Below are 21,207 nucleotides of genomic sequence, written 5' to 3' on the forward strand. Positions count from 1 at the left end.
TTTAGAGGCAGAGAGGCAGTTAATCAGATGGGAGGGTGGTGGTGGGACCCCACTGCTTTCCGACCTCTGCCCTGGTTAAATTTAGGGCAGGAACGCTCATGAATGGACTTCCTGTCATGCCGAGAATTGAAGCTCTTAAGTGAGCAATTAATACCCGCTTAAGGGACTCATCCCACTGCTGTTGGTGTTCAGCATTCGGCAGGGAAACCCACGCAAGAAGCCTGAAAAGCAAACACATGGGCTCCTAAGGGGGTGTCTCTCATTCAAAGGCACTCGGTGCCTGATCGAGGGTTCATGCATCGAGAAGGGGGTGTCTGAGAGCCAATCCCCAGCCCTTGCTTCTGGTCCCCTACCCCAAGACCCTCACCCTGTGACCCCCATACCACCCCACTCTCACACTTGTTGCCTGGGGTCCCTCTCCGATACTGGACCTCTCGTTGTTGCATTACCAGCAGCTACCACTGTTCCTGCAGTGGTGCTGCCTGCAATGCACAGCTGCCAGCCTCTGATTGGCTTGCAGCTCTGGATGGGCAGGGCTTCTGCCCCACCGCACCCCTTGCCACCCCCCCCCCCCCACTGCAGCAACCCCCCAACCTCCCCAACGCACACAGCCCCCCCCCACAACTCCACCCCTTGGGTCCTTAGTCCCATGGAAGGCCTGCTACTGGCTGTTAAAGTGCCTGATGCACACTTAATTTGGCAGACCTTGTCAAAAAGAGGTGACACAGGGCTTTCGTCAGCTCTCCAGTTAGAGTGAAAGACATCGTCACCTGTGTCAAATGCCACTCTATAAAGGTAAGGAGTATTATCGTTACTCAATCCATCTACACCTGAGGAAATGTTTTGCAGTCACAAGGAGATAATGCAAGGCATTTTCCTTCATTATTCATCATGGACCAGTTGTTTTCCTTGGCATGGCATTCCCATGGAGCCAGCAACTTATAAACCATGATGTTTTGCATTATATTTATTCAACTTTTCATATCCTTAGAATCGCAATTTTATTTCTTCCAAATACACAACAAATCCTTTCTCAAAGATATTTGATGGCACATTAACATATTTATCATCCTGTGGGGAAAACAGTTCTTCAATGATTAAACTTTCCAGTGTTTGATTATCTTTATTTTGATTTCTCTTAGTTTCACAATGACAGTTAAGTTAAATAATCTGATTGAATCTGTACTTTGCGTATTTCTCAGCATTTTAGAAAACTGCACCATGTGAGAAATAAGATAAAAACTCCCTTGTGATGTAAAATCTGTCCTGAACAATCTCATTTGGAATTATTCCCTCCTGTTGCTTAAAGCAGGATTTAAATCCTTTTAAGACCTTTGCTGTGTTGAGAAGAATTGGATCTCTTTTCAGTCACTCAGTAATTATCCTGTTGAAAACTAAGGGGACAGAGTAGGTGAGTGAGGGCACAAATTTTCCGACCTCTCAGCCTTGCCCACCGAAGAAAGCAGGAAGAAATTGAAATGGTGTCAAACACCCAATTTTTCATGACTCCAATCCCATTACGTTGGCTTCCTGGCAGCGGAGCAGGAACTCTGAGTTTCCCAATCCTGTGTCGATGCAGTGACAATGGCACATTACAGAACATTAAATGGGACACTCCTCAAATGTGGAAGCTTGAGGGGACCAAGCAGCAAGCTGAAGAAGAGCCCCAGATGTATTTTTTTATTTCACTGACCCCACTGACCTTTTGGTCTTGGCTGCTGCACTGAATATTAATGACCTGGGACAGGGAAACCAGCTACCCCTATGCCAGGATAAGCGCAGCACTGCAGAAGTCCTGACTTGTGGATCTCCAGGAGAATTGCCCGGGAAGCTTAAACTTCCAATGGACAATTGTCCTGCTTACCAGGACCTTCCATAAATGTTTCCAACTCTGAATTAGAGTCAGAGGCTTCAGACAGTTCTGTGGGGCTCAGCTGGGTAGTTACCCAGGAAATGTTGAATAGATTAAAACCCAATCTAACACCTGGGTGTTCGCTCACAACTGACCTCCCAATTACCCCAACCCCCTACTGCCCCTTAACCCTTGACTAACCCCGTCCCAACCTGACCCAACTACACCCCCACAGACCCCCTGACAAACCTCTCCCAACCACCCAACTAACCCAGACCACCCGACTATCCCCTGACCCAACTACCCAGTCACCCACCTCACCCACCTCACCCACCCTGCCCACTTACCAACCTACCCACCCTACCCACCTTATTTAACTAACTCACCCACCTCACCCACTCTACCCGCCTATCCACTTAACTGCCTCACCAACATACCCTTTGAATTAATTCACATTTATCTGCCTTGTTATGATCTGGTTAGGGACCAGTAACTTTTTGTTTAAAGTAGACAAAGTTTGAAATCACAATTACCCATTCAAAGAATAAAGCCACAGGATTCCATGGTTTGAAGCATCAAAATAAACATTATTATACAAAGTCAGAAAAGTAAAACAATCTACAATATATCTATCTTATACTCTAACATCTAGAATTACCAAGAGGTAAATATGAACTAACAGGAAAACTGTGGTCAAGCACACCACACTGCACACGTTAAATGGATTAGGGACCAAGACAGATGCCACGGATTTCTCAGTAACCCACCCAGACATCGGTGACCATTGAGTGTCACAGAATCTTATTAAAACTCTGTCTCCCTTATGAGGGATTTCAACTCTTCACTTTTGAAGATCTAGCCTCTGAATTCACTTAAAAGGTGCTCCTATTTGGATTGCCTCAACAACCAGTCATTTCCCAAGATTTCAATCTCTTACCCTGAGAATGCGTTCTACCGGATCCACAAAGACACACTTCCACTTCTAAGTACTGGTGCAATTCCAATTCTTTCACAAACTGCTCACTTCACTAATTTGGCACTGCCCTTGGTTTTCTCTGAACTGCAGTCTCCCAGCTGCATCAAGCTATAAATGGCTCACGGGTCTTCTCTGAACCCTAACTACCTGAAGCCTGCTAACAGCTCGCAAGGCTTCCCTGTGAACCACAAACCACACAAGATCCAAACTGCAACCAATTCTCAGCTGCACCAATGGCTTCCAGGGCTTATTCGAGCCCTAACTACCTGATGCCTGTTAACAGCAGCACCTTTCAATATTGCCTCTTCCCCTGCTGCAGAACACTCAAATAAATTGAAACCAGAGAACACCCATCTCCAAGGCCTTTTTATGGATCACTGAATGCTTTTAACCTAATTTAGCTCTCACTCCCAAAACAAAACATCTCTCTGGACTGCACTTCTTTGTAAGCAGTGTATACATCATGTCTCCAGCTCTCCAGCAAAGTAAGCCCACCTGCTGTTTAATGGTTGTTACCTTCCTAGCTTAAGTCAACATGGCCCAACCTTTTAAATACAATTGACTCCAAGCTGCTTTAGTTCCATTTATCCAATTTTCTACAGTTAAACTTTAATGTCCCTAGAGCTAAACATCACCTCTAAAATATTAACATGAACCATGGACTAAATATTCATCACAGCCTTCATTACTTCATGTAATTACTTAATCTGAAGCATACCTACTGAACTATTCTTTAAATCTCCTGATGGAATAAAGCAATCGGATCTTTTCTATTAGTATGGTTAGTTATGCATGAAACCCATCAAAATTATGCTGAATAGTTCTGAAAAAATTGCATTTAAAAAAAAAAGAAAAAAAATCCTAAAATGACTACATTAAAAGCTGGTTGAAAACCTTTTCCAGAATTTGAATTTGACTGTGTGGCCCAAGAAGTGTAAGGGACATTATTTTTAGTGTCCTGTGCATGCTTGACTTTAATGGTAAATACAGGGTGAAAAGTGAGGAAATACTGCGTTCATCAATCTGTCCAATGTTCCCCATCTGTCTGACCCTGTTTCACCTTCCACTTGATCAATCCTCACATTTGTATTCCTTAACATTGACATCAGACTCTGCCAGAGTTTCAGTAAACTGTCCCAATGGGTAAGTTCAGTACACTGATGTGGACTCTGTCCTGAATCATAAGACATTTCCATATTTAATCTTTCCATACAAAATTTTAAGTAAGCCATGTAAGCTGATTACTGTTAGCAGCTTTATAGAAGGAAGACTTGCATTTACATATTGCCTTTCCCAAACTCAGGATGTCACAATAAAGCTTCATTGCCAATGATGCACTTTTGAAGTGTAATCTCTGTAGTCATGTCAGATGTACAACAGCCAATTTGCACACCACAAATTTTCACAAGCAGCAACATGATAGTGACCAGGCCATCTGTCATTTAGGTGCAGGCTGAGGCAATAAGGAGAACTCTCCTGTTTCTTTTTGACAAAATACTATAAATAGGATCATTTATGTTCACCTGAGAAGGCAGGCCAAAGAGCCTTGGTCTAGTGTCTCATCCAAAAGATAAAAGAAAATAATCTTCGTATCTTTCAGCCAATAACCCAGATTCCTCCATCACCAGCCTGCAAGGCAGACCCACCAGAAGTAGCTACACAGTTGTACACAGATCAGGAGAGAGTGGACATTGCGTCTGGACATCATGAAGTCTCATGGCATCAGGACAAACATGGGCAAGGAAACCTCCCATTACTTATCACCTTTCACTCTTCCTCAGCTGATGAATCAGTACTCCTCCATGTTGAACACCATGAGGCAGCACTGAGGCAGCAAGGGCACAGAATGTGCTCTAGGTGAAGAAGTTTAATGTCCACCACCAAGAGTGGCTCGGTAACACCATTACTGACTGAGCTGACCCAGTCCTGAATAAAATATGTGCCAGACTGTACCTGAGACAATTGGTGAGAGAACCACCAGGAGGGAGAAACCTGCTTTACCCCCATCCTACCTGTCCATGACAGTGTTAGTAGTAATGATATTACACAGCCCTGTAGAGATAAAGTTCCTCCTCCCCACTAAAGAGACCCTCCACTGTTGTATGACACCACCACTGTGTTCAATGTGACAGACTCAGAATAGACCTAGCAGCATAGAACTGAGCATCGGAGCCATCAGCAGCTGTAGAACTATATTCCACCACAATATGCAAACTGGCATATCCCTCACTCTACCATTATCATCAAGCCAAGGTAAGAGTGCTGATTCAATGAGGAGTGAAGAAAAGCATGCCAGGAGCAGTACCATGTGCACCGATTAAGGATTACTTAGGATTACATAGGATATATGGCACAGAACCCAGTCATTCCACCAAAACAACCCACGCTAGCATTTTTGTTCCACTTGAGCATCCTCCCACCTTTTCTCATCTAAATTTATCATCATAACCCTCTATTCCCTCCTCCCTCATATATTTATCAATTTCTCCTTAAATGCTTCTATACTATTTGCTTCAACCACTCTCTGTGGTAGCAGGTTCCAACCACTCCCACAGGGGAGAATATAACTACCTTCCCTTGATATTCAATGGCATTACCATGCTGTCATGCCCAGTAAGGGCATGCCATGTTATGAACCTGCTGCTAACACTTTTAAAAATTGGACACACACAAGCTGTTAAGATGACTGCTGCAAATAATGTGATTTTTGGCATTTCAACTAGTGACAGTATCAAGTCTCCGGTGCATACTTAATTTAAAATAGACAAAGATAAGGGTATGTCACAACCATTTGTAGAATTCACACATTTCGCTGTTTAAGGATGGGCCCACAACTAAAAACATGGAGTTTTCAGACTGCCTGTCATCATGCCTTAGACTGGATGAAAGGGAAGATCAAAACTCAATGGCCACTGTCAACTTCCCATTGTATCACAATGGCCTCCCTCATCCAAAATAGACTGGGTGGACCTCAAAAGTGTTACCCAGCAGCCATGTGATCAAAGCTTGTTTCACGGATTGCATCTTTATTACCCCAGGACCTAGCAGATCCATCAGAACCATCAGTTGTCAGGCAGCCTGAGAACCAGGCTCTGAAATTAGTATGCAAGTTATCAAGCGGCCAAAGTACTTAACTTGTTCCAGTTTCAAAGTTCACTTGAGAACCAACCTCCAAGATATGCAAAAAAAACCTTGCAACCTGCTTTGAACCCTTCACTTTACAAGATCCTCACTTCAACTTTAAATCATCAACTCCATTCAAGAAAACACAGGCCTGCCACGTAGGAGACCGACAAACATAAATCAGAGACTGAATTAGCTGTAATCTGTAAAAGTGCACTATCTTTATTTGTTTCCAATCTTTGTGTACATGTGTCTGTCTGTGTGTGCATGCATAAGACCAAATGGAGTTAAGTGTCTGAGAATAAATAACCTTCTTTATTTTAAAATCATGAAAGCTTGCTGCTGAATTATTTAATTGGAATACACACTCCAAGGGTAAGAAATGACACACCTCATTCCACACAAAATATAACAGGAAGACAGACATACACTCTGTTACAATGCTGAATTTCTCACCATTAACATTCTAGCGTTTCATATTAATTGAATGAGAAACATAAATACTGCGGCTGTCAGGTCAAGTCAGAAGTTGAGTATTCTGCAGCAACTGACTAACCTCATCATTCCCCAAAGACTTTCCAACATCTACAAGGCACAAGTCAGGAGAGTGATGAAATACTCTCCACTTGCCTAGATGATTGCTCCTCCAACAACACTCAAGAGGTTCAGCACCATCCATGACAAAGCAGCACATATTATTGATATGCTATCTACCACCTTAAATGTTCCCTCTCTCCACCACTGGTGCACAATGACAGTAATGTGTACTATCTACAAGTAGGACTGCAGCAACTCACTAGGGCTTCTTTGACAGCACCCCCAAAGCTTGAAACTAGTACCATCGAGAAAGACAAGGGCAGAATGTGCATAGGAACATCTCCACCTGCAAGCTCCCTTCCAAATCAGACACCATCCTGATGTGGAAATATTTAATTTTTCCTTCATTGTTACTGGGTCAAAATTCTGCAACTCCCTGCCTAACAGCCTTGTCGGAAGGCCTTCACCACATGGACTGCAGAGTTTCAACAAGGCAGCAATATCCCGTGAGTGAAAAAAACACTTTCGTCTATTGTATATATGTGGAGGGAGGTAGAACAACTGCACATTATTATAAGTCATTAAGAACAAAGAACAAAGAACAAAGAAAAGTACAGCGTAGGAACAGACCCTTCGGCCCTCCAAGCCTGCGCCGATCATATTGCCCATCAACTAAAACATTTTGCACTTCCGGGTTCCATATCGCTCTATTCCCATCCTATTCATGTATTTGTCAAGCTGCCTCTTAAACACCACTATCGTACCTATTTCTACCACCTCTTCGGGCAGCGAATTCCACACAATCACTACCCTCTGCATAAAAAACTTGCCCCGTACATCTCCTCTATAGTTTTCTCCTCTCACCTTAAATCTATATCCCCTAGTAATTGACTCTTCCACCCTGAGAAAAAGCTTCTGACTATCTACTCTGTCCATGTCACTCATAATTTTGTAAACTTCTATCAAGTTGCCCCTCAATCTCCGTAGCTCTAGTGAGAACAATCCGAGTTTCTCCAACCTCTCCTCATAGCTAATAAGCTACAGACCAGGCAGCATCCTGGTAAACCTCCTCTGCACCCTCTCCAATGCCTCCATATCCTTCTGATAATGTGGCGACCAGAAAAGGCCTAACCAAGGTTCTATACAGCTGCAGCATGACTTCCCAGCTTTTATACTCAATACCCCTGCCAATGAAGGCAAGCATGCCATATGCCTTCCTGACTACCTTATCCACCTGCGTTGCCACTTTCAGTGACCTGTGGACCTGTACACCCAGATCATCTCTGCCCGTCAATGCACTTAAGGATTCTGCCATTTACTGTATAATTCCTGCCTGTATTAGACCTTCCAAAATGCATTACCTCGCATTTGTCCAGATTAAACTCCAAATGCCATTTATCTGCCCAAGTCTCCAATCGATCTATATCCCGTTGTATTCTTTGACAATCCTCTTCACTATCTGCAACTCCTCCAACTTTAGTATCATCTGCAAACTTACTAATTAGCCCAGTTACATTTTCCTCCAAATCATTTATGTATACTACAAACAGCAAATGTCCCAGCACTGATCCCTGTGGAACTCCACTAGTCACAGCTCTCCATTCAGAAAAGCACCCTTCCACTGCTACCCTCCGTCTTCCATGACCAAGCCAATTCTGTATTCATCTTGCCAGCTCACCTCTGATCCCGTGCGGCTTTACCTTCTGTACCAGTCTGCCATGAGGGACCTTATCAAAGGCCTTATTGAAATCTATGTATATAACATCCACTGCCCTTCCATTGTCGATCATCTTTGTCACTTCCTCAAAAAACTCGATCAAGTTAGTGAGACACGACCTCCCCTTCACAAAACCATGCTGTCTCTCACTAATGCGCCCATTTACTTCCAAATGGTAGTAAATCCTGTCACAAAGAATCTTCTCCAATAATTTCCCTATTACTGACATAAGGCTCACCGGCCTGTAATTTCCTGGATTATCCCTGCTACCCTTCTTAAACAATGGAACGACATTGGCCATTCTCCTGTCCTCTGGGACATTGCCCATAGCCAGTGAGGATACAAAGATTTCAGTCAAGGCCCCAGCAATCTCCTCCCTTGCCTCCCTCATGACTCTGGGGTAGATCCCATCTGGCCCTGGGGACTTATCCATCTTAATATTCTTCAAAACGCCTAACACCTCCTCTTTTTTAACCTCAACATGATCCAGGCTATCTACAAACTCTTCCCTTGACAAATCAACCGCTAAGTCCTTCTCTTTGGTGAATACTGATGAGAAGTATTAAATTGTATTAGAAGCTCTAACTGTGAAAACTACCTGTCCCAGTTGCTTTTGAACTATAGCCAACAAATTATGGATCTTTTCAAAAGCAATGATTAATATATTTGTAGATTCCAGGCTAATAGGTGTCAAAACACATAAACGTAAAGATATAGACATCAGCCTAGAAATTCCAGTCCCTCGAGACTGTACTGGCTTTCTGCCTTATCTAACAGAAGTGTAAGATTCTGACCTTTGGTGGTGGGCCTATCTTCTCTCTGCCTGAACTCTATCTTAGAAGTAGTTTAGACATGTTTGAGGGAATATTCCTTGATCACCTGGGAATTCTGCTAATGGATTACACATCTACTGCAAGCAAGCATTGATTCTGTTGTGCACTCATAAAAGTTCTGAAGGTGAATTGAACTTTCAAATACTCAAGGATGAAACAAAAAGTCTTTTGCAAGCTTTGACTGATAAGAAACTAGATTTCCCCCTTCATAGAGTGAGTGGGTGCCATTCAAAATCCCAGCAGCCCAGTATGGCTCTACAGGTATAAGTCATTCACTCTGACTATCATAACCCCCGCCCCCCTATAATTTGTGGTCATGTTAAGGTACAAGTCCCAAAGCTACCCTTAGCTCTACTCCCTCAAGGGAATTTGCAGAATTTCTAAACTTTTGATCCCGAAAGTTTTCTGAAGCTCTCCTACCATTTTCAGCCACTTGCATTGTTGCTTTGGAAATTCTGCTGCTCTTACTCTGAGTTCAGGAGTTCAAGATCAGGAGATCTCCCTGTGGGCCATTATATACAATGATCAAAATAATGTCATTTTATAAAGGATTCTGTCGGTATTAGCAAATATAATGCAGACATTGGGCAGCAGGGCTCAGTATCAGAGTTTATGGATACTTTCATTTTAGTTTTTATGGTTTAAATTACACTTTTAATTCCAGGGACCTTTCATAGCAGGGGTAAATACAATCATTTGTTTTATTCGCTCATGAGATGTGGGCATTGCAGGACAGGCCAGCATCTAATACTCATCCCTAATTCAAAGAGCATTTAAGAGTCAACCACATTGCTGTGGGTCTGGAGTCACATATAGGCCAGACCAGGTAAGGACAGCAGGTTTCCTTCCCTAAAGGACATTACTGAACCAGATGGGTTTTTACAACAATTGACAATTCCAGATTTTTTTGAATTCAAATTCCACCATCTGCCATGGTGGGATTCAAACCCGGGTCCCCGGAGCATTACCCTGGGTCTCTGGTCCAACGACAATTCCACTATGCCATTGCCAATATTTTTATCAATATTTATATTTTATTTTGCTGAATTGGTCATTATGTTATAGTTGTGAAGTGGCATTCCATGTAGTTTAAGTACCATTGTTACATTCAGCCAAGATTTAGTTAAAGAACTCTGAAAAAGAACGCCACAAATTCTAAACTACATTGTTGTTCAAATATCAGAAAGCAGTTTTAAGTATCACTAAACATTGAGAACAATATTACTATTTTATCTGCCGCTTTATTTTGCTTCTATATACATTTGGAATTTGAGTGAATACAATTTTATATTTTGGCCTGAATTATACAGTCAGCATGGTATACTTCCACTTAACAAAGTGATCAGAAGGTTCCAGTGTTTAGCTTAATAAAAAGACCAAGAATAATCCTGAGCAACACCAATAGCAATGCATAGGATGCAAGTGCTTCGAAAAAGAGTCACATTGGACTCATAATGTTGGCCAGAATTTTCCAGCCCCTCATGCTGGTGAGATCTTCCAGCCCTGCCAATGTCAATGGTGATTTCAATGGCTCACCAGCCCTGCCACAAAGGGACCTGCTGCGGAGGGCAGTGGGCTGGGTGCTGGAAAATTCCGGCCATCACCTCTGGGCAGAATTTTCCGTGCCCACTGGCATCGGTCGCGTGAGCGGACAATATGGCGTGATCAGTTTTATGATGGCGGGAAACCAGTTTGTGGTCGGCCGCTCACCCCACGGCGGGACATGTTTCCTGCCATTGGACGTCAGGTACCTCATTGTAATACATCAGCATATCATTATCAGGCCAGCAAACCGGAATCATCCCCCCCCATCGGTGGATCGTCCGTCCACGTTGGCAGGAAAGCACGCTGACATGCTCCACAACAGCACATTAAAGGCGTGCACTTGGCGGCCTGCCCTTTGAGGGAACCTCAGAAGTGAATAGGGTGCCGTGCTCGCCAGGGTCGCTGGTTGGACTTCAAGCTTCAGAGGTGTCAGGGGGGTCGGGGTTAAGGGCAGCCCTGCAATTGAGGTGACTGGCTGAGGAGGGGGACAAGAGCAGCCCTGCCATTGAATATAGCGCACAAGCATTCGGGGTGGAAGTAAGGTGGCGAGGGAAATAGCCACGTATCAGGGAAGCCTGTATAATGTGACCATTCCTCTCCAGCTGAGACAGTTCAGACACAGCCACATTCATGTGATTGGAGTCAGGCTCCTAGCTTATCTGTCCACTCAAGCAACACAGAGGCATCAAAGTGCCACCAGGTGCTCCAGATCTTTCCCGATACCCCCCACCCCAACTCATTCCCGTAATTTCATGAGCACTTCAGTGGACTACAGAGCAGTTGGCACATGTTGTACAATCTCCTCACTAAAGCTGGCCGTGGAGCAAGCTCTCACAGCCCCTTGTAATGTCAACATCCTGGTTTGGACCAGTCTCCCTCAAGGGTCAAGCTAACAGGGTAGCCATGCAGCACACTAATCTCTGGCCATCCAAGTGTTGGCCAGCAATCTCCAGGAAGCATTAAGGGGCTGTCACACTTAACCAGGACAGGTTCTTAGTGCAGCCATGCAAATCACGTGTCACTTTCTTTCATCCTGCAGGAGGAGTACATCAGGATCATGGAGCCTGCTGAACTAACTGTATGCCTGATGGCCTACAGACTGCAAACACGACAGAGGTGAGAGTGACTGAGGCTCTTGACTGCGCAGAGACAGAAGCAGCAACCTCAGGAGGGGTGGGTGGGGGACGGCTGGGGCTCCCACACATGTCATCCAAGAGCCACATTGAACCATCGCAGGCTGGCGCCTAATGACATCAAGGGTCTATAGACACTGCCTTTCATTCCTGCAGATGACTGAGAACCAGTGTCACTGAAGATTGCGCATGTCTTGGTATTTGGCATCTGCCGGCTACTGCAGGATTTGGCACCATGGGCACATAGAGGGCATCCGCTTCCAGCAGCCATGAATGTGACAGCGGTGTTCAATTTCTATGACAGTGGCTCCGTTCAGGGTGCCACTGGTGCCGTCTGTGGGATCTCAGAAGTCTCCACCCGCAAAGGGGGTCACGGATGCGAGGACAAAGCACAATTTTGTGCATTTTATCTGGGACCAGGACAGCCGGGATGCAAGAGCGATTGGATTCCCCCAGACCTCAGCTTTCCTATGGGTGCAGGGTATGATCGACTGCACTCATGTGGCGCTCAGGTCTCCGGTCACTACACATGGTGGACTATATCAAACGCAAGGGGTTCCATTTGCCGAAAGTGCAGCTGGTGTGCATCCTGCAGGTGTGTGCATGGTTTCCAGGGAGTGTGCACGATGCCTACATCCTCAGCTAGTCACAGATCCCTGGGGTATCCCAGAGTCCAAAGAAATTGCAGGGTTGGCCCATAGGGGACAAGGTCTACCTGCAGAGGCCGTGGCTGATGACACCCGTGCAGCAGCCTCAGACTGCAGCAGAGCAAACGTATAACGAGGCTCACGCTGCAGCTCAAACTTAGTGGAGCAGACCAACAGGATGCTGAAGATGAAGTTCCAGTGCCTGGACCAGTCTGGTGGAGCCCTGCCAGTCCATAGAGGGTGCCACACATTGTCATCATTTGCTGCACCCTTTGCAACCTGGTGTTCCAATGGGGAGAGGAGCTGGCTGAGGAGGAGAAGGAGGAACTGCACATCTCCTCTGATGAGGAGGACACTGATGGGATGAGGGTGAGGAGGCCCTCGGAGGTGACAATGATGGGGATGAGACCCTTGCACTGGCTAGATGAGGCAGGTGTGCTTAGGAGGCCCTCATAGCTGATAGATTTATGGAGGATGATGATGACTTGCAGTGAGGTGACCCCATAGATCCTCATATCGCATCTGTGAACATTCGACTCCAGTCTGTCTTATGGCAGCATGAATACCCTCCGTGAGAATGCTCCTGTCATAGAGATGGAGTGAAGGCCCTAATAGTCGCTCACTTGCAGGAGGATGATGACAACATGCGGTGAGGACACTTCATAAATCTTCATATAGCCCTCTGAGAATGTCTGATTTCTGTCTGGTCAGGAGCTGGAGCACAGCATCAGTGGTCAGCCCCTCCTTAAATGTGCTGAGAGCACACGGAGAGAATGAGAGAACTCTGTGGTGCCTGCCCACTACATTTTGGCAGCAATGACAAGCACTGATGGCCTACAGAGTGCAAAGACGAGCTGCAGACATCAGTAATGTTTACAGGGAATGTGAGGCTGGACGATCACTTTGGTCTTAAGGCTGCACAGAGCACAGAGAAGAGGCCCTGGACAGAGACACCTGACTTTATCTTTATCTGAGTGAAAAGAACACTGCTGATCAGAACAAGGAGCCATAGGCAGTGAGACATTCTTAGGAGTTTATTGTCAATAGTTGACTGCATGTACAAGTAATTAATACCCATGTCCAGGCTGTGCAACTAACCCTCCTTAACTTTCCTAACCCTATTGCTACATTGTGGTGCTCCCCACACATCCAGAACGGAGGTGGAGATAGCCTGCTGACTGTGATGCCGTGTCTGTGATGACCCTGGTGGAGGACGAAGATCTGGAGGGTCCCGGCCTGCTTTCAGGGTCCTGTTGTGTGGCAGTGGCACCTTCCTTGGCCTGTGGAGCTGGAGCTGCTGAGGTTTCTGGAAGAGGGGAGTCAGGTGGGTCCAACACTCTCAGAGTCACCTGGATGGATGGGCCCGGAGTGTGTGCCTGCTGATCCTCCTCCCTATGGGTGCCCAATAGCCCAAGGCTGAATCCTCGAGGAGCAGGGGTAGTTGGAGTGAGATCGGGCTGCCCAGCACCCCTCTTGCATACACACTGTTGGGGGCCAACTACGGTATCAGCGATCAGCGATTGAGGTGAGCCCGCACAGCAGTGCAGGAGTGACGTTCTGAACCAAGATCTCCATGGCAGCAGCCATCCTATCAGTGTTGACCTCAGTGCATTGGCATGCCAGCGCTATCACCTCAGAGTGAAGGCAGATGGACTCCTCCATCATGCTTTACAATCTGAGGAGTGCAGCGGACATCCTTTCCTGATGTTGCTGAGCTTGCCTTTGCAGCTCAAGCAACTGTGACATGACCGAATTGAGAGGCTCGTCATCTGACTCGGACTCAGCAATGTTCTAGCCTCCAGCAGTCGTTTGAGTGTCGGATACCTGGGAAGTCCCTGCCTCCACCTGCTGTGGATCGGATGGTGCAATGTGCTCACCAGATTGTGATTCTGGGGTTTTCTAAAGCTAGGTCCCACCGAGGTGTGTGTCTCTGCACTGGTGGAGGGTGTGGATGAGCACTGTGATGGGACTTCAGGGAGGGTGCCTCCAGATTCCTCTTCAGAGGTTCCTTCGGGGCTTGATTGGAGGCCCTGAGTTGTGGACCCTGTCGGCTGTTTGGCGGATGCATCTGTGAAAGCAAGGGGAGATAATTAGTGTATGGCAGTGATCTGTGAAACAGAACACATCACTCACAGCATGGTTGTCTGATGGCTGTTGCACAGCTGGAACCTCACTTGGTAGAGCAGCGCTGACCTCACCGTCAGCACAGGAGCGGTTCAGATCCTCACCGGCCAGCTGGATGGCTCTGTTTTCAAAGTCCGTGATGACCTTGATTTCGGGCATTCCATGACTTCTCCCTCTTGTTGTGTGCCAGCTTGTCCTGCATGAATAGGGATGGTGAGAGTGTAAGCAGGATGCCTGTCAGGCCAGATGATAACTGTGCCTGTCCTGTGTGGGTGGTGAGTGGTCCCATGGATGGTGAGTGTGAGAGAGTGAATGGTGATGTCCCTTGCACTTGCAGTGAGTGAGGGCCCTGTAGATGTGTGATGTGTTTATGATTGTGTGAATTGAAAGTGATGATAAGAGTGACTTACGCTGGCAGAATGGAGAAGATCATTCACCTCCTTGTGGCACTGGGTGGCTGTCCTCTGTTGAATGGTGTTGGTACTGACCACTGCTGCCACCACGTCCCAAGAGGGGCTAGTGCTGTTGCTGCCCATCCCATGGCCAGAGTGGCGGTAGAGGATATCCTGGTGGGCCTACATGGCATTCAAAAGGTGCTCGAGAGATGCGTTGCTGAACCTGGAGGCTGCAGTCTTCTTCAGTTTCAGGGCCATGTCTTCCATGCAGCAGTGGTGGTCTGGAAGCACGGAGATGTGTGCTTGAGGCTGGACTTTAAATCTAGCAGCCAGCGTGATGCAGTGGCGGGGTGATGGCGGGCGGGCAAATGGAAGTCTGCCCAGAAAGGAAACCGTATGTTTCCTGGGAGGTCATAAATAAGGTGGCGGGTTTGGGACGATACATAACGTTGTGGCCAGCAGGTAAAACGTCCTTCTACCCGCCTGCTACTGCACTTAGTGCAAATCAGGGATGATTCCACCCTCTGTTTCTTTCTCCACAGATGTTGCTGTGTTTTTCCAGCACTTTTTGTTTTTAGTTATGAATAGGTTTCAGTTTTTCGAAGGTATACTTCTGGTAAAGGAAACCGCCCTTTCTGGTGAGAGCACAAATAAAGATTGTTCGGAGAAACTTGCATTGTAACCTCCAAAATATAGTATTAAGTCAACCACACGGACAAGATTGTCCAAAGTATAAGGGCTGAGTTAGTTAGTTGTCAGAAATGTTCGTTCCAACTCTCAGCCTCAGCATACCAAAATTAGGGATGGAAAAAATAAAGTTCCTATTCCTAACTGCTATTCCTTTTTGAAAAGCCCACGGTTGAAAAGCATATAAATTCCCATTCCTGGAGTCAACACATTAAAAATAACTGTTTGCATAAGTTACCCATGGAACCGTATCCCAACAAAAGTCATCAACTTACAATAGGAGAGGAGAAAGGGAGATAAAGTTGAAGAAGAGCTTCATTGAGAAAGAAAACAATGACTGGTTTACAAATATCCACAATTATTAGCCGTAATAATGTAATAAAATATTTCAACATAATGATTCTGTTTTACCCACTGATTCAACTTCTTTTCCCACGTTTCACAGGTAATTTCTTTATATTTCCCCAGATACAGATCCAACTGACAATACATGAAGGAAAGTCAAGAAACTAACTGAGAAAAACACCATGGAAATCCAGGGAGTAAAGCACAGCATAGTAGAAAATTAAACTTATATACAAATTGGACTCTTAATTTCTCTTCAAACTTTTCTTTATGGGCATGCTGTTCTCCTTATTCTTTTCGGGCAAGAAAGTGTTGCTTTCTTTACTTTGCATCATCTGTTTTTGCTGTTTTATCTTACTCTCTTTTCGGTGTACTGCTGTCATGTTGCAGCATGAGTGGACCATAGCATTCATGTTCCCTTGAGTTAGACTCTTGGCACTCACTTTATTGAATATAGTAGAAGAACAATAATAATGACTTCGAAAGGGTCACCAAGAAAGCAGTCATTTTGAAATTTAGATAGCAAATACAGCAACTCAAATTTTCAATATCTGATTTTTAATGAAGAAGTTTTCCATTAAATGCAAGAATTTCCATTTTAGGAAAATCATGGCATTCAACATTGGAACATGTAATTCTCCATAAATTCTGCTTTGACCTTAACTCAGGTAACTCTTGCACATAGGCTATACTGGTAGGAAAGGTCCTGGATTTGATCTTTAGTCCATGCAGCGTCCGAAATCACAATGACCTGGTTTAGGAAAATAATTCAAACACAAAATCAAGGGTTTAAATTCCTTATCACCAGCTAGTGCATTCTGCTGCGAAATCTAACTGTGTACAGGTCAGGGAATGACAGAAGTAAGCATGGTTGTGATGCTTTTCATTGCCAAGTAGCTGATACTCACTATCTGGATTTCCCTACAAAGAATGATAACTTGACTGGATATCAGATATTCCCATCGAACTTTATTCCATGAGCCAGGCACCTTTCAGACAGGAAAAGAAGACTTGTATTTATATAACTCATTCAGGACTACCAGATGTCTCAAAGTTTTCTACGGGGAATAAGTGACCTCTTTTCGAAGTGCAATCATTGTTGCAACATAGGGCGGAATCGTCCCAGATTTGCAGTAAGTGCGGTAGCGGGCGAGTAAAACGGTGTTTTACCCGCTGGACGCATTGGCAGGTTTTCACGCCGTATTGGCCCAAATCCACCGCATTATTTTTGCACTCCCAGTAAACAAGCCATTTCCATGGCAGGTGGGCTGTCACTCGTTCGCCCGCCATCACCCCGCCACTGCATTATGCCGGGTGCCATGTTTAAAGTCCAGCCTCAAGCACACATCTCTGTGCTTCCAGACAACCACTGCTGCATGAAAGAAATGGTCCTGAAACTGAAGAAGACTGCAGCCTCCAGGTTCACTGACGTGTCCCTCGAACACATTTTGAATGCCGTAGAGGCCCATCGGGATGTCCGCTACTGCCACTCTGGCCGCAGGATAGACAGCAACAGCACTAAATCAGCTTGGGAGGCGGTGGCAGTGTCAGCGCCAACACCCTTCAAAAGAGGGCAGCCACCCAGTGCCACATGAGGATCAATGATCTCCTCCATTCCATCAGGGTAAGTCACTCTTCTCATCACATACTCACAAACCCGTCACACATTCATAGGGATCTCACTCACTGCCAGTTCAAGGGACATCACCGTTCACTCTTTCACACACACCTTCATTGTCCTCATCCTGTCCCGTAAGGGACAGCTTACCACCCACACAGGCCAGGTGTACTTATCATACAGCCTAGCAGGTATCCTGCTTACACTCTCTCTATCTTTATTCATGCAGGACAAACTGCAAACAGCAAGAGGGAGTGGTTGCAGACCGGTGGCAGAATGTCCAAAATCAAGACATTGAAAACAGAGCCATCCAGCTGGCTGGCAATGACCGGGACCTCTCCTGTGCTGACGGTGAGGTCAATGATGCTCTACCAAGTGAGGCTCCAGAAGTGCAACATCCATTAGACAACCATGCCGTGAGTGATGTGTCCTCTTTCACAGGCCACAGCCATCCGCTAATTATCTCCACTTGCTTTCTCAGGCACATCTGCCAAATAGCCAACTGAGTCCATAACCCAGGGCCTCCAAACCCCGAAGGACATTCTGAAAAGGAACCTGAAGGCACCCTCCCTGAAGTCCCGTCACAGCGCTCACCCACACCCTCCACCAGCGCAGAGACACACACCTCAGTGGGACCTAGCTTTAGAAAACCCCTGAATCACAATCTGGTGAGTACATTGCACCATCCGATCCACAGCAGGTAGAGGCAGGAACTTCCCAAGTGTCCGGCACTCGGAGGACTGCTGGAGGCCAGAATGTTGTTGAGTCCGAGTCAGATGATAAGCCTCAGGACTCGGTCATGTCACAGTTGCTGGATCTGCAAAGGCAAGCTTGTGACCAGCAGGAAGGGATGTCCGCTGAACTCCTCAGATTGCAAGGCATGATGCAGGAGTCTGTCCGACTTCAGGCTGAGGTGATAGCGCCGGCATGCCAATGCACTGATGTCAACACTGGTAGGATTTCTGCCATCATGGAGACCTTGGTCCAGGACATCACTCCTGCACTGTTGAGTGGGCTCTGTGAACTCTGGAAGATTTCAGATATCTGTGACTGACAGTGGATGTAGTCGTTGTGCACACAGGGGAGGCAATGGTGTAGTGGTATTGTTGCTGGACTCATATTCCAGAGACCCAGGGTAATGCTTTAGGAACCTGGGTTCCAATCCCACCATGGCAGATGGTGGAATTTGAATTCAATAAAAATTGGGAAACAAAAGAAGCCATTGTCGACTGTTGTAAAAACCCATCTGGGTCACACATGTCATTTAGCGTAGGAAGTTTACCGTCCTTTCCTGGTCTGGCTGACATGTGTCTCCAGACCCACAGCAATGTGACTGACTCTTAAATGCTCTCTGAAATGGCATAAGAGCATAAGACTAGGAGCAGGATTAGGCAATTCAGCGTCTCGAGCCTGCCCTGCCATTCAATACGATCATGGCTGATCTCATTTCGGCCTCAACGCCAATTTCCCATCCTCTCCCCATAACCTTTCAACCCATTACTAATTAAAAATCTGTCTATCTCCCCCTTAAATTTATTCAGCATCCCGGCATCCACTGCATCTGAGGTAGTGAATTCCACAGATTCACGACCCTTTGAGAAAAGTAATTCCTCCTCATCTCTGATTGAAATCTACAACCCCTTAGCCTAAAACTAATGCCTCTCATTCTAGAATGTCCCACAAGGGGAAGCATTCGCTCCACATCTACTTTGTCTATCCCCTTTAGCATCCTATATACCTCAATTAGATCTTCTCTCATTCTCCTAAACTCCAGCGAGTATAGGCCTAAACTGTTCAATTTCACCTCATAAAACAAGCCCTGCATCTCTGGAATCAATCTAGTGAACCTCCACTGAACTGCCTCCAATGCAACTACATCCTTCCTCAAGTAAGGGGACCAAAACTGTGTACAGTACTCCAGGTGCGGTCTCACCAATGCATTGTACAGTTGCAACAACACTTCCCTATTTTTATACTCTATTCCTTTAGCAACAAATGCCAAAATTCCATTTGCCTTCCTTATTACCTGCTGTACCTGCATACCAGCTTTCATGCACGAGGACACGCAGATCCCTCTGCGCTGAAGCATTCTGAAGTTTCTCTCCATTTAAATAATAAGTCGCCTTTTTATTCTTCCGACCAAAATGGATAACCTCACACTTATCCACGTTTAACTCCACCTGCCAAACTTTGGCCCATTCACCTAATCTGTCCATATCCATTGTAAATTTCTTATCTCTTTATTGCAACTTACTTTCCCACCTATTTTGGTGTCATCTGCAAATTTAGCTATAGTACCTTCTACCCCTGAATCCAAGTTATTAATATAGATTGTAAATAGTTGGGGCCCAAGGACCGAACCCTGTGGCAACCCACTAGTTACAGCTTGCCATCCAGAAAAAGACCCATTTATGCTGAATCTCTACTTTCTGTTGGTTAGCCAATCCTCTATCCAGGCTAAAATATTATCCCTAACTCCGTGTGATCTTATCTTGTGCATTAATTTTTTGTGTGGCACCTTATCAAAGGCCTTCTGGAAGTCCAGATATACTACATCTACGGATCACCATTATCCACTTTGCTTGTCACATCTTCAAAGAAATCTAGCAAATTAATCAATCATGATTTACTCTTCATAAAACCATGGATTTCATTTTGACATTCCAAATGCCCCATTACGACTTCCTTAATAATGAATTCCAACAATTTCCCAACGACAGATGTTAAACTAACTGGTCTATAGTTTCCTAATTTCTGCCTCTCCTTTTTGAATAAGGGCATTATTTTAGCATTTTTCCAATCCACTGGAACTTTTCCAGAATCCAGGGAATTTTGGAATATTATTGCCAATGTATCCATTATCTCCACTGCCACTTCCTTTAACACCCTGGGATATAGGCCATCAGGTACTGGGGACTTGTCACCCTTTAATCCCAATAGTTTGCTCAGCAGTTTTTCTCTAGTGATGGTGATTGTTCTAAATTCCTCCTTCTCTATATCCTCTGCACTACCTGTTACTACTGGGGCGGTACTAGTGTCCTCCACTGTGAAAACGGAGGCAAAATATTGATTAAGTGTCTCTGCCATTCCTGCGTTCCCCACTATTAACACCCCAGGGAACAACATTCACTTTAGCTGCTCTCTTTCCTTTTATATACTTGTAGAGGCTTTTGCTATCAGTTTTTACATTTTGTGCTGGTTTACTTTCATAATTTACCTATGCTCTTTTTATTATTTTTTTAGTAACCCTTTGTTGATTTTTAAAAATTTCCCAATCTTCCAGCCTGCCACTGACCTTTGCAATTTGGTATGCCTTAGTTTTTGTCTTTAAGTTATCTTTAACTTCCTTGCTTAGCCATGGATGCTTTTTCTCCCTCTTACCATCTTTCTTCCTCATTGGGATATATTTTACTTGGGAGGAATTGAATATCTCCTTAAATATCTACTACTTCATCAACTATCCCACCTTGTAGTCTTCCTGCTCAGTCCACTAGGGCTAAATCTGTCCTCATACCTATATAGTTACCTTTGTTTAACTCCAGAACACTAGCGTGGGACTCAAGTTTCTCACTCTCAAACTGAAGTTGAAATTCTATCATGCTATGATCACTCTTCCCTAGATGATCCTTTACTATGAGATCATAAATTAATCCCACCTCATTACACAAAACCAAT

Source organism: Carcharodon carcharias, chromosome 10 (genome assembly GCF_017639515.1).
Source record: "Carcharodon carcharias isolate sCarCar2 chromosome 10, sCarCar2.pri, whole genome shotgun sequence".
Classification (NCBI taxonomy): domain Eukaryota; kingdom Metazoa; phylum Chordata; class Chondrichthyes; order Lamniformes; family Lamnidae; genus Carcharodon; species Carcharodon carcharias.